Source organism: Rhagoletis pomonella, unplaced genomic scaffold, assembly GCF_013731165.1.
Source record: "Rhagoletis pomonella isolate Grant_MI unplaced genomic scaffold, Rhpom_1.0 Rhpom_scaffold_01289, whole genome shotgun sequence".
Classification (NCBI taxonomy): domain Eukaryota; kingdom Metazoa; phylum Arthropoda; class Insecta; order Diptera; family Tephritidae; genus Rhagoletis; species Rhagoletis pomonella.
Window position 1 is genome coordinate 1 of NW_023459843.1, and position 13,230 is coordinate 13,230.

At 33.2% G+C, this 13,230-nt stretch overlaps 1 protein-coding gene across 1 annotated transcript in view; it reads left to right on the forward strand.

Annotated features, from left to right (window-relative positions):
- The first annotated feature begins 556 nt into the window (after positions 1–556).
- The window catches only part of LOC118752180 (putative mediator of RNA polymerase II transcription subunit 12), a 28,024-nt gene continuing 15,350 nt past the window's right edge, over positions 557–13,230 (forward strand). The window contains exons 1-2 of the mRNA XM_036487036.1: positions 557–923; positions 1,101–1,210. The gene's annotated coding sequence lies outside the window, so the exon portion shown is untranslated. The remainder of the gene's footprint in view (positions 924–1,100; positions 1,211–13,230) is intronic.

A 13,230-nucleotide genomic window follows, 5' to 3' on the forward strand; every position in this document is an offset into this window, starting at 1 on the left:
AGCCCGTTATCTGCTATCCGTTGCAATTCTGTTCACCATGTTATGTGCTTTTATTAACTTAAATTTTTATTCGCACAAGTTGGACTTTACCTTGGTGTACCTTGAATACTCGAAAACTTTCCAGCGCACACAACTACACACACAAATATATGTACCTACATAGGCTGAGATGATCGTCTCTCATTTCTTCGGTGTCACTGGCGCTAACTCTCCTGATGCCTTGGTTGTTATTGTTGCTGTCATCATTGTGGCTGCGTTATAGGTCAGCGGACATAATGGCAACACCAACAATACCCATAAAAACAGCAACACCAGCGCTCGCCACACCGCTTACTACGCAATCCATGATTGTAGGTAACTTTTTGTTGTTGTCTCGTATCTTTTGGTTAATTCGCTGCTTTCTGTGCTTCGATAAAGGTGGCTGGTTTATAGTATTTTTTATTAATTGTTGTGTTTGTTGCTTTGACTGATGCTGGTCTGGCGGTGGCGTTTGTTGCTCTGACTTTTGTTGATATATTTCCTGTTTCTGTTGTTGTATCAGTTGTTGCTCTTCCACTTGCTGCTGTTGCTGCAGCTGCCGTTGTTGATATCGTTGCTGCCAAATTGTTTGATACAGCTTCTCCCTTTGTTGTTGTTCTTGTATCTTCTGATTGTACTGGCATTTCCATTCCATTTGGCGTATTTGGTGCGCTTCTATCTGTCGGACGTCTTCAGCCAATATTTCAGTTAACTTGAAGATTTCAGTTCAGTCCAAGTTGGCATTTTCGCCGGTACAGTTTGAATAGCTCGCGCGCATACGCTGCCCAAAAACGTTTTGACTCGTGCGTTGGTTATTAAAAATGGTTTAGGTGTGCCTGACCGATTTATGTAACCAATTTACGAAAAAAAAACTATACGAATTTTTATCTTCACAAAATAGCGAGGTGAATTTTTAAATATATTGTTCAAAAACGCAAAATTAAAAAAAAAATAATAATAAATCAATTAAATTGACGAAATTTCAGAAAATCTAAAGAAATGAAAAAATTGTGTGCTTTGTGACAGTGTTGTTAAGAGTATAATTATTAAAACGACTAGAGTAAAAAATTAACTATTTTCAGGCAAATACTTCCATCTTGAATGACTAAACTTGTGTGTGTGTGAACGTTGCATCAATTGCTTCTATAAAAATTGAAAAACAAAACACCGAAAAGGAAAGTTAAGGATCCAGGTATGTGTTAGAACGTCAGTATGTAATGCTTCGAATTTCAAGCAATGCAATTACTTTTCATATCGACGCACAGTGTTTTCCTTCCATAAAAAGTGTTTCAAAAATATAATTATGGACGGATTGAAATGAATATTTGAACTTGAATTTTTTGATAACTTCCATCCGGATACTTTCACTGTAAAGCAATTTGCAATTCAACATTTATAGGGGGAAGCAAAAATGCGTACATCGCGATTTTTATTGAATATTGACTAGGTTTTTAAAGTTATTTTTTTTTTTTTTATTAAAAATAGTTTATGTTTTAACCAAAACCATACAAGTCAAACTTTCAAGCGTTATACAGATCTTGGAAAAATTCATTAAAAATTTGAACTTTTTAATCTGAATTTTTATAAAATGCGGCTGAAATATCGCATTGATTTTTAATAATTTTTTTTGCTAATGCCTTTTGCACTTTTTCGATACACTAAAATTTAACAGGCTATAAAACTGCGTACACAAAAACTTTATTAAAATTTAGATTAAAAAGTTCAAAAGTTTAGTAAAATTTTGTTGTATTTTCCTAAGCTCTGTATAAAATTTGAAAGTTTTATTTATATGGTTTCGATTAAAGCAAGAACTATGTTTTAATAAAAAAATAACAAAAAAAAAATTAACTTTAAAAATCTTGCAATTATTTAACAAAAATCACGATGTATCCGTTTTTGCTCCCCACTGTAGGTACATATAGTGCGTTCCATTCTCAAAAATTAGGTGACAAATTAAAGAGTTTGACCTTTAGATGTGCAATGAGGTTTTATTTTTTTGAAATGGGCTACCACCTGTTATACAATTAAATTCAAATTATTTAATAAGTTAAATTAATTATTACAATATGAATATTAATCGATATGGTTTTGAGAAGGCCTTATTTTCGAACTACTCGTGGGAGAGTTGCCAGGTTTTCTTTTTCCTTTCGATATCTCAAAAACCGTTCTTTTAAATAAAAGAATAAAAAACTAATTTTTACACATACATACATATGTATATTTTTATTTATTTCATTGGGAGTTACCTTTTTTAATTTATAAAAAAAAAATATTTTTTGGAACAGCTAAAGGACGCTTTTTGTTTAATCTTATTCAAAAGTTTATAGGCAGGGGGGTTTTTGGTGTTAAACTACGTGTCAGTCAGTGGCCGACGCACGGGGTGTATATTAATATGGCGCATATGTTTGTATAATATGGCGTCTATGTATTAAAACACCCCCCGTGGGTCCGCCACTGACTGACACGTAGTTTAACCCACAAAACCCCCCCGCTGGATCCGCCCCTGCTTCTCTGATATATGTATATATAAAAATAAAAAAACGTCAAATGTACATTTCACTTCAAAATTGTATTTTTGACATTTTTCCGTGAAGAGACTACACGTAGCTATGCTAGGATTAAAATCCTTATAGTAATAATTTTGAATTTTTTTTATTTTTAACTTGAAAACGGCAGGCAGTGATCTTAAAAAAAAAAATCAAAATATATTTTCCGGTTATTGAAAACATAGAAATGGATACCTTTAGGCAAGAACAGTAAAAATATACATATGTTTAAAACTTTTAAAAAAGCTCATTGCATACACTTTTCAGATCAAAAAACGAGAAACCATCAAAACTTAATAATCTTATCCAAAATTTGCTGGTTAGGGTCTTTGTGGATTAAGGCAACGATACACACAAGGGGGTAGCCAGGTAGGGGCAGAGGGTAGAGGGCAGTTCCCTCCCCCTACAGCTTTGCTTTTAGCGAATCAACGACACTCAAGAAGTATGCTCCTAATATATCACGTTTGTGTGAAACAAGATGGTCGGAAATATATAAAGCTACCAGGAAGTTTTCAGAAAATTTTTCTGAAGTTGAGAAAGCCTTAGAAAAGTTGTCAATTCAGGGAAACTTTTCTACAAGAAAGTCTGCGTATCAATTATTTACGTGCTGCTATAACAAGGCCGATCGATGTTCATCATTGCTTTAATGACAATTGCTAAATATTCAAAGTTGCTGGAACATACAGCAAACATTTTGCAAATGAAGACAATAACTAGACCGCATTACCGTTGGTCAACATATAGAAAATATTTTGGAGGTGATTAAAAATGGTCGCAAGAATGCAGAAGGAGTCACTATGGAGTTAATTAAAAAGTCTCGTATGACGGTTAACTGCTGTCAAAATTAAAACTCACAAAGGCATATGGAATGGCTCATAATTGCGGCGGTAGCCTTTTTATCACCGACGTTTTTCGGTTGATTTAAATTTATTTATATTTTTACCACCCAGCGGGGATGGCACAATGTTGATTGTAGTAATTTTTATTATTTTCCCAAGTTTGCCAATGTTTTCATCCATATTTCCAGAAAATCTATGTGGTGGTCCAAAAACTGTAAAGTCGGAATTGTAATGCTCTAACCCCCTAGGATACTTCTATATCGAAATGTTTTGAAATCAAAAAATATTTAGAGGTCGCTCAAAGGGCTCTAAGTTTTCCATGTACTTTTGTATGGAAGAAAAACAACTTCTCGTAGAAATAGTATAGAATTCTTGAGAATCAATATTTTTCGATCGGAAAACTCAGGTTCTCTTCAGGAGACTTTACATAGTAATACCCAATTATTTATTTAACCATTTTTTAATACTAACGACTTTTTATTGGTCCCCCATTGAATTTTTCGGGGTTTTTGTGAGTTTTTGGCGGACCTATAAATTATAGGTGCGATGCAAAAATGATTAACTAACAATTGGATATTATTATTGGGAAACTCCTGCAGAGAAACAGATTCTTTCGATAGAAAAATATTTATTTTTAAGATACTACTGTACTATAATATACTATTCCTACGAAAAGTTGTTGTTTTCCATACAAAAGTACATGGAAAACTTTGAGCGCTTTGAGCGACCTCTAAATATTTTTTGATTTAAAAAAAAAATAGGGGTATACTTTTGTTCGATACATAAGCATCCTAGGGGGTGAGAGCATTACAATTCTGACTTTTAAATTTCCCGTGCATTTTTGGACCACTACGCACGCACCGAAAAAATATTTAATTTTAATGATAATTTTTCAAACCAAAATGGCAACTGACAGAAGCCGTCGTGCGCCGCAATTGTGTTTACTCTAACGGATTTCACTGCGGCAACTGTTCGTAAAAATGATTAAATATAAAATATATTTAAAAAAATTAACAAGTACATTTCGCACACAATTCAAACTGAACATCTGAAAGCACATTTACATGTCTGGTTGTAGCTGAGCGTCAAAGATGCCTTCCAGAAAGTCCGGGTTGGAATCCCAAAAGAGACAACATGTGGAAGTAATAATAAAGTTGTGTTTGTGTCTTGGAAATATGAAAAGCGTCTGTGAAGTACGGAACGAAAGCGTGTTTGAACACGCGAAACGCGAACGAAACAAACTGACTTTGAAGTTCTTTAAGCCAAATGCATTTTAAAGTAGTGAAAATCAAATGCAGAGTCGGATAATTGATTGATGCCTAGGACGTCGCCATGCTAAAGTCAACAGTTCGTTCTAAGGAAGAAAGTCAGATCTTCAACTAGTTGTGGTGGGTAAAATACTGGTTGAATATCGATGTTTAAACTAGTTTCTTTCCCTACTGGGTGTATACATGCGCTGCTCATTTGCCAGATATAAGCACCCAATAACTTGTGTTTACATAACACCTTTGTGTGAAGAATTAGTTTACTAAAGTTGGTATTCTTTCTGCAATTCTACTGCCTTAGCCGAGTGGTTAGAGGTGCGCACTCCCACTCGGTACGACCCAGGTTCGAGCGCTGGTGCAAGCAACATTCAAAAACTATATTTCTTAAAATTTTGCAATGAAAAAGCTTCTCACACATAAACATCTGTCATTCGGACGGAACGTAAAACTGTGCGAACATAAATGCACGCACACCACAATTGACCACAGTCGGCCAAATACTCAGAAAAACGTGGAGCGCCATGTATTTTATTTTATTACTCGCATTATCGGCCATCTTCACGTGCTGGAAAATCTCGCTAGCATGACAAGAGAAGAAAGCAGAACTAAAGCGCGATTTTAAAGCATGTGAAGGCAGCCCGTTAAGCTCTGATTTGGTTTACTGTCAATGGAACAACGCATAGCACCACGACCATCTTCATTCGATTTATCGAATTACGTAAATAAACAAACTTACATACATACATATGTGTATATGTAAGTACTAGGCTCGGAATCCCGGCCTTTTTAGGTCCCGAAAATCCCTGCATTCTTGGCAAATAATCCCGGGATTTTCGTGATTTGCAATTTGCACTGATGGCAATAATAGAAACTCCGTTTCTTGGCCAGTATTGGCTATATTTCTTTTTTTATCTAATAATTATTTTTTTTTAAATGTCTAACTCATTATCAGGGAACGGATTTTTAGGACCTAAAAACCTATAAAAAAGGCAAAATAAAGTAACGAAATAGGCTGGAAAAGGCAAAATAAAATAGCGAAAAAGGCAGGAAAAGGCACTAGGTATTGTAAAAAAGGCAAAAAAAGGCAAAATAAAATAGCGAGAAAGGCAGGAAAAGGCAAAAAAAAAGGTATTGCAAAAAAAGCAAAATAAGGGACTAAAAAACGACAGAAAATACGAAGAACAATAAAAAAATATATTTTTTTTAGAAATGTTTATATTACAAGTAAAAAGAGAAAAACTATGAACTAGTTTCATTATATGAAAAATTTGTACTTTGAATCTTTGACTATTTTATCCTTTCGAGTTTCTAACTCATAAAACTTTAATCTGTATAGTTGTAGTAACATTGAACCACAAGATGCATTTTGAAGTTTTCTGGCAGCGTTTTCATTCGATTTTCGCGAAGAAAAGCCTTGAATGTACTAAATGTGCGCTCGACGTAAGGTGATACAAGTGGAGCCCAATTTAAATATGGAACGTTTGAAACGTTCATATTATCAGGAATAAGGGCGTTTTCCTAGCCCTTTACAATTTTATCCACACCCCTTATTGTCTCTAAGCCTACGTTAGCTGAGAAAACCGCTTTGAATTTTCTCAACACCAGTTTGGCAAGAGGTCCCTGCGCTTCTATAAGCCGCATGGGCATGTGTATATTTTTTAATCTTAAAAAAAAACAATTGTAAATGCTGTAATCACTTTTTTAAAGGTAGAAAAGGCAAAAAAGGCAAATATCTTAAAAAAGGCAAAAAAAAGGCAAATATCTTAAAAAAGGCAAAAAAAGGCAACGTCAAATGTATATATATATATATGGAATCAGGGAAAGCTAAATCGTGGACATTCTTAATCGAATATACTCTATCTCTTTAGCAGAAAAAAAGGCAATTTCCATAAAATCCGTTCCCTGCTCATTATACATATGGCAGCGTGCGATGGTAAATTTTACACAAAAAAATTAATATATTCGTGAAACCACGGGCCAAATATAGTAAAATTTCGTTTTTAGTTTCCCACTCTGACAACAGTAATTCAAATAAATAATATAAAAAACTTTTTAATATACAACGCTTTTATAAATGGACTAAAAAATAGAAAATAATACTTCTCAGTCCCATAGAATTTGTTTTGATAACTTTTGATTTTGAAATTTTAGCAAAAGTCCTTATAAACAATCTATGAAATTGAAAATGAAAAACGTGGAGCGAATGCGTTGTAGTGAAATGTGCTTAGAGAAGAAATATGGGTATCAAACTAAAGGTAAAATTCTGTAGAATTTAAACAGATTGAATTTTTTGTTGCATAAGGACTGGTAAGTATTGAAAATGTCCTTTTAAAATTTTATCATTGAGATTTCGCAATATTTGTTTTTGATAAAATTATATGTAAGGACTTATATGAACTCGTTAGCATCCTCGAATTTCGTCATACTAACTTTATCAGCTTAAATAATTACCTATTCGTCCTTGTGAATCTAAATTATTTTTTTTTATTTCTAAAGAAATATCATCTTGCATTTGGTACAGGTATTTTTATTCTACATTGCATTGAATTTTTTAAATAATTTTTGGAATTAATCATATCTTTGAAAGTACAAAGTCATTTAAAATAAATCCTGATGTCAGAGAGAAAAAATAAAAACGTCACTTTAAATAAAAAAAGTAGATTTCAAACCCATTTATTTATTATTTGTTTTATATGATAGGAGAGCTTCTCAAACAATATACAAGTAATTGTTTCGATTCAAGTTGTTGAAAAGTAGTAAATATCTAAAAACCGAGATTGTGATAACGAAATCCCGAAAATCTCGGTATCGTAAAAAGCGAAAAAGATTAACATCCCTCGTACGTACCTATATGTACTTATTGAATTCTTTACCAACTACGTAAGTTGTTTTGACATTTACACCCTTAAGATAACTTCAAATAAGCTTTATTTTTCCAACGAAGTAGATTTATTTCTAAAATAACAAAGTCTATTTGTTAACTAAATACGATAATATGGCGCACATGCTTGAAGTGCACTTCAAATTGTAAATCATCAGAATCTTGAAACCATTTTTGGCAACAGCATATTTAGTAGTTTCAAGTGCTCTCAGTGAATCCGTGAGGAACTCCCACAGATAAACTAGTTCATACACATTTTTTTCTATTAAATTCAGTTCAAGCCGGGGCCCTTCACTTAAATGGCATTCTAAATACCTGACAAGCAATAAATTCATCTTGAATACACATACGCTTGTCTCAAATTTAAATGCTACGCATACAAGTAGATAAGCGCTTGCCAGATCGCGCCACAATAACCATTGTTTATTTAATTGCTATTAAACTAAAATATATTTATGTTCGTGTTCCCAGCTGTATTGAAGCTATTTCTTATTGCATTTTTTTTTTTAATTGCAAAATCTTCTCGATGCGGCAATAAGTGTGTTCAATTGATTTAAACGACCTCGTGATTCATCTGCATAGTACTACCTATTTACGTAAAGACTGCTGTGTTCTCGCGCATTTATACCATCGAACCTGAAAGTGAATCACTCTTTGACATCGTCGGTAATTAGATGCGGTTAAACTTTGATTATATAGTATGCATTTGGATTTGATAAGCGTAGCAAATCAGTTGGAACAAATGCATTGCCTTTTCTAAGGCTTGGTTATGGGTTAATGAACCAATTTGAGTTTGAATAGAAGCTCAATGGAAAAAGTTCTTCATTGAAGTGATATCTAAAAAAAAAAAAAAACTAATCTCTGTTTGGGCACCAAAAACTCATCACTCTAATTAAGGTTGAAGATTAAGCATGGAAAACTTATTCGATAACTTCTGTGTGCCATGGTCATTCAATAATGAAGGACAACTCAAAATCAATGTGTTTTTTTTTAGATTAGCTTGAATAATCAGAAGTTTTGACCTGCTACAGTAACCAAACCTTAGTCTCTCATGGCAGTTGAAGCTTTTCGTATGCGATGGATGGTGGCTGAGTTCCGTTGATGGCGTGCACGAGAGTGGCTAAAAGTGGTGATTGTTTCTCGGTGAATGTCGCGTATGATCTGTCTGTGCAACGTTGACGTCCATCTGGATCTTGTTCATGATTTTATAGAAATGTCTGATGCTTCCAGTGATTGTCGGCTGGGGAGTTTCAAACCTCGCTCTAAATCTTGCTGGTTTTATGTGTAAAGTATGGCCGAGTATGGAAATTAGTGACCCCACTATATTTTCTAGACTTCTTCTATTTCGTCCACGGCCGAGAAGTTGGAAGTGTGTTTTTTGGCATCCTGAGTGCAATTGTTTTTTGTACTTTTTCTCATAGGTTTTATAGCTGCAGATCAAACTTCTCATACTGAAGTCATAAGGCATTAACTAAATGTCGATGACGGGATGTTTTATGGTGCTCCAAAAATGGCTAGAAATTTATTTATATTTTTTTTTTTTGAGATTTTGCTTACAATTTCGGTATGACGGTATATTATCGAATGTTAACTAACGAATATTTTAAAAAGGCATTCCTCCAAAAATGTTCATTGAATTCAATGTGTTCGCCATAAACCTTAGCCCCAGCAGACTGTTCATTACTGTCAATCAGCGATTACAATCATCGAAATATGTGTTTCGCAACTTTTTAGTTGTAAAAATTATTTTATAAGATTACCATTAATAAATCGTTGTTTTAATAATACACAAGGAGTGGCAGTTACTGCCGAAATTCGGTCGCTTTTCTTGTTGTTCTAACCCTTTCGGGACCGTAAGCCTACAATTGAAAATATACGCGAAGAAATGAGAAAATCTGACTTTTCTTAAAAAAGCGAAAAGAAACAAACTGTTTTTTTACAATTAAATTTCCTCCAAATTTTTTTTTTGCTTTCGGTAAAAAAAATATTCTTCTAAGAACTGCATTCTTTTCCTAAAAAAAATATTTTTCTAAGCAATGCATTTTTCTGTAAAAAAATATTTTTCTATAGATAAGATAATTGCTTTCAGGAAAACATATTTTTTCTAAAATTTACTTCTATTTTTTAAAAAAGTTTTATCTAAAGCTTTGTTGTCTTAAAGCGTGTTTTTTTTGTAGAAACAATTTTTCGCTAAAAATGTAAAAATATAAATTTTTCTAGTTTTTCTAATAAAAATAGTTACATAAATAAAAATGAGCCATATTACCAAAAACCTTAAAATGATGTGTACTCTTTTCTTAGGAGTGGAGAAATCATTTGGGAAGCATGTTTTCCTTTATACCGAACGGGTTAAGGGTTCCGAAGATTGTTTCGTCTTCGTTTTACTCGCTGTTTTCATATACGTGTTCGTATTAGTCTACGCATTCATATTCATATTCGTTTTAGTCGCTGCCTTCGTGTTTGGTGTCGTATTTTTCTTCGCATTTATCTTCGTCGTCGTCTTCGTATTTGGCACAATGTTGTCTTTGTAATTGTCTTAGCAATCAGCTTCATATTTTAAAGCTTTTGAGATGCAGAATTTGCCAAAAGTAAACTCGTTAAATGAAATAATTACCTTGGCCTCTAAAACTACCTTCAAAATTAAGAAACCAAGTATGAACCTTTTAAACTTTCTAAATATATATTTTTATTGTTCTTGCATCAAGAATTCCATTTCCGTGGTCGCAAAAACTAAAAAAACGTATTTAAATTTTTTTAAAGTTCAAAAAACTTTTCTTTTGAAGGTCAATTTTGAGGTCGAAGCAATTCTTTTACCCAACGAGACAATTTTTCCTCCATCTATTTTTCTCCATTTCAAAAGCTTTAAAATACCGTTACATTTATTTCGCTATTTCTCTTCATTCTTGAGATATTTGATTTTGTCCATTTTTTTCTAAAATAGAACACTGTACGGCGATTCTGGCCGTCATATTCAATCAATTTTGAAACTACAAAAATTCTCTTCATCTAAATACAGAAAACTACCTTTCCAATGGTGTTTTTGGTTTCTAAATTTGTCCAGTAGAACCGCTAAACGAAGGGGGGCCTGTTATTTTTTTTAAGTACATACATATGTATGTTACCGGATAACTTTGCGCCACGTGAAATTAACGAAATTAACGGTACCCCTAATTTTTATATGAACGTTTAAGTCGGATGTTTTTTTTTTTTTGCTTATAATTGCTTGTTTATTTTTTATTGGTTTACTACTTTCTTTTAACGATTTTGATTAGCTAAAGCAGACGATTACACTTACATTCAAATAAGTATACATATAATGCAGAAGCTACTTTTAAAGATGCTATTGGCGCTGCTAAAAGCGATGACGGCAGCAATTACTTACATTTATTGATACCGTTGCCAGTCATCATTGCCTGTTGGCGATTGGCTTTAAGAGCAGCATTCAAAGTTGTTGTTGGAACTTTTCAAGTGCCGAACTTGACAATGACCTTCAAAACGACAAATAGACAGCTAGAGTGACTGGCGGGCAAAGAAACAAATAAAATAAAATACATACTTACATACATATACAATCAATATTAAGTTCGGTAAGCCAGCGAATGCACTTAAATTTATATTAGCACATACACTATGCAAAAATACAAAATAATGTTTTTAATAAGGAAGAAACGCATTGAGAGCAAAAAAATATGTGTGTATAAGAATAAAGTAATTATAAACTGATATCAGCTATTTGGCCAACAGCATAAGTAAAACCTTATTAAGCGTAAAAAATTTAAACTGTTGAATGCACAATTGAAATGCACAAGAAAATGCGCTAATAATCAGATAACTACACTATAAGTTACCTCAATCAATTTTCTTTTGTACATACATACTTATGTATATGTGTGTTTGTATATTACCGAGTGCAAGCGGGTGTAGTAGGTAAATGAGTTCATATCTACTCAATTACAAAGCAATATTTGTGGCTGGCTGCTGGATTTTGATTGCCCTTTTGCATTGTAAATGATTGAACACAAATTCGGTTTAATATTACGTAATTTTTTGAGATCAAATATTGCCGCCAGGTTCTGTTCAGTGATGCCAGATTATGGGTAATCACTCTATTTGAGCGATATTTTGAAGCAAAAATTTTACTAAAAATATTTGGCACTCCTACACAATTACCCTGCAGGGAAACGGCGAACTAGTGAATACAATTTCTAGTTCCATACTAAATCTCTATCCAAACTGATGCAAACGAAAATTAACGCGCTCTAGTCATGGTTCTAAATTCTCTAGTACAGAACCAGTTCGGCTCTGATGATGTGATGTAGAGTAAAATTATAGTATTAAAAAATTATAATAACAAATTTGAAATTGTACTCAATTTATACAAACGCTGAATCAGAAAGAATACTTTCAACTGTAACTGATGTTGAAACATGATACAATAATTTTTAGAAGGTAGTTTCACTTCAAAATTTTTGACATAAACCGTGTCTGTGACAAAAACGCAATGTGGCCACTGCTACGATATAGAACTTGGGGATTATCGCTTGTTATTTTAGATATTTTTTAACAAAACATGTAAAGATTTATATGTTTCATAACTGATCATTTAATTTTTAATATAAATATACGTATTTTGTACATACATTTTTGCCACTGCTAATCACATGAATAAAAATCATAAAAATGAAAATATAACAGCAATATAACGCCAATTTAGATGTGGTCGCTAGTCTTTCCATTGCACCCCAACTTATTGGTCAGAGCGATTAAGCTGGTGTAATGTGCGCACCTCCATACATCTTCATGTACATATTTCAAGCGAGCCCTATAATTTAAATAGGTGGCCGATAAAGTCTGTGGTGTGCGGTGGCTCTTATAGCTGTGTCCTTACATCTATTCCGTGTGTTGCAATATCCACGAAAGCAGCAGTTAATTTTTTATGAAGAAAATTATTACAAAATATTCGAAAATTTCTCTACTTATATGTTCGGCTTCTTTTTGTTTTATTTTTCCAACGTCAAAAGCTGGATTTTTTTTTGAAAAAGTTGGTACAACAAAAAATACGAAACACGTTTTCTGTCAGATAGCTAACATGGCGGATAAGAAGAAGAAGTGAAACTACCTTCTAAAAATGATTGTATCATGTGTTGAAATATAAATAGGAGAAAAATTCAGTCTTATCCTGAGTTTCGCCCGAGAAAAGATTCACCGGAAAATCTTTCATTCGCCCATAGTAAATACATGGGAACGAAAAGTTAAACTGGTTCGGGGAGAATGAAACTCCGCCGCCGCCGATTCTTTTTGAAGTTGTCCATGCCGCCGCCGCAAAGGCTGTCGGCGTAAACCTCTAATACAACGGTGGTCCTTAAAATATCAACATCAAAAGTTTGCATGGGATTCCCTTTTATTTTGACATACGTACGAAATAAAGACATCTTTCGTAACAAAATTTTACGGGTCGCTCTCAGAGATCGAAAAAATTTTTTTATTAAAAAAAAACGCCAAAACTTAGCAAAGATTTGACTTGAAATTTGATCAATTTGGCGTATTATTGAAACTTATTCCTATAAAATCATAAACTCGCGGAATTTAAGCTGGCCAAAATAAAATTTTTTCCACTTTTTGGGATTAAAAAAGTTAAATTGTTTTCAAACCCTGGTATTGACCCCTAAAATTTAATTTTT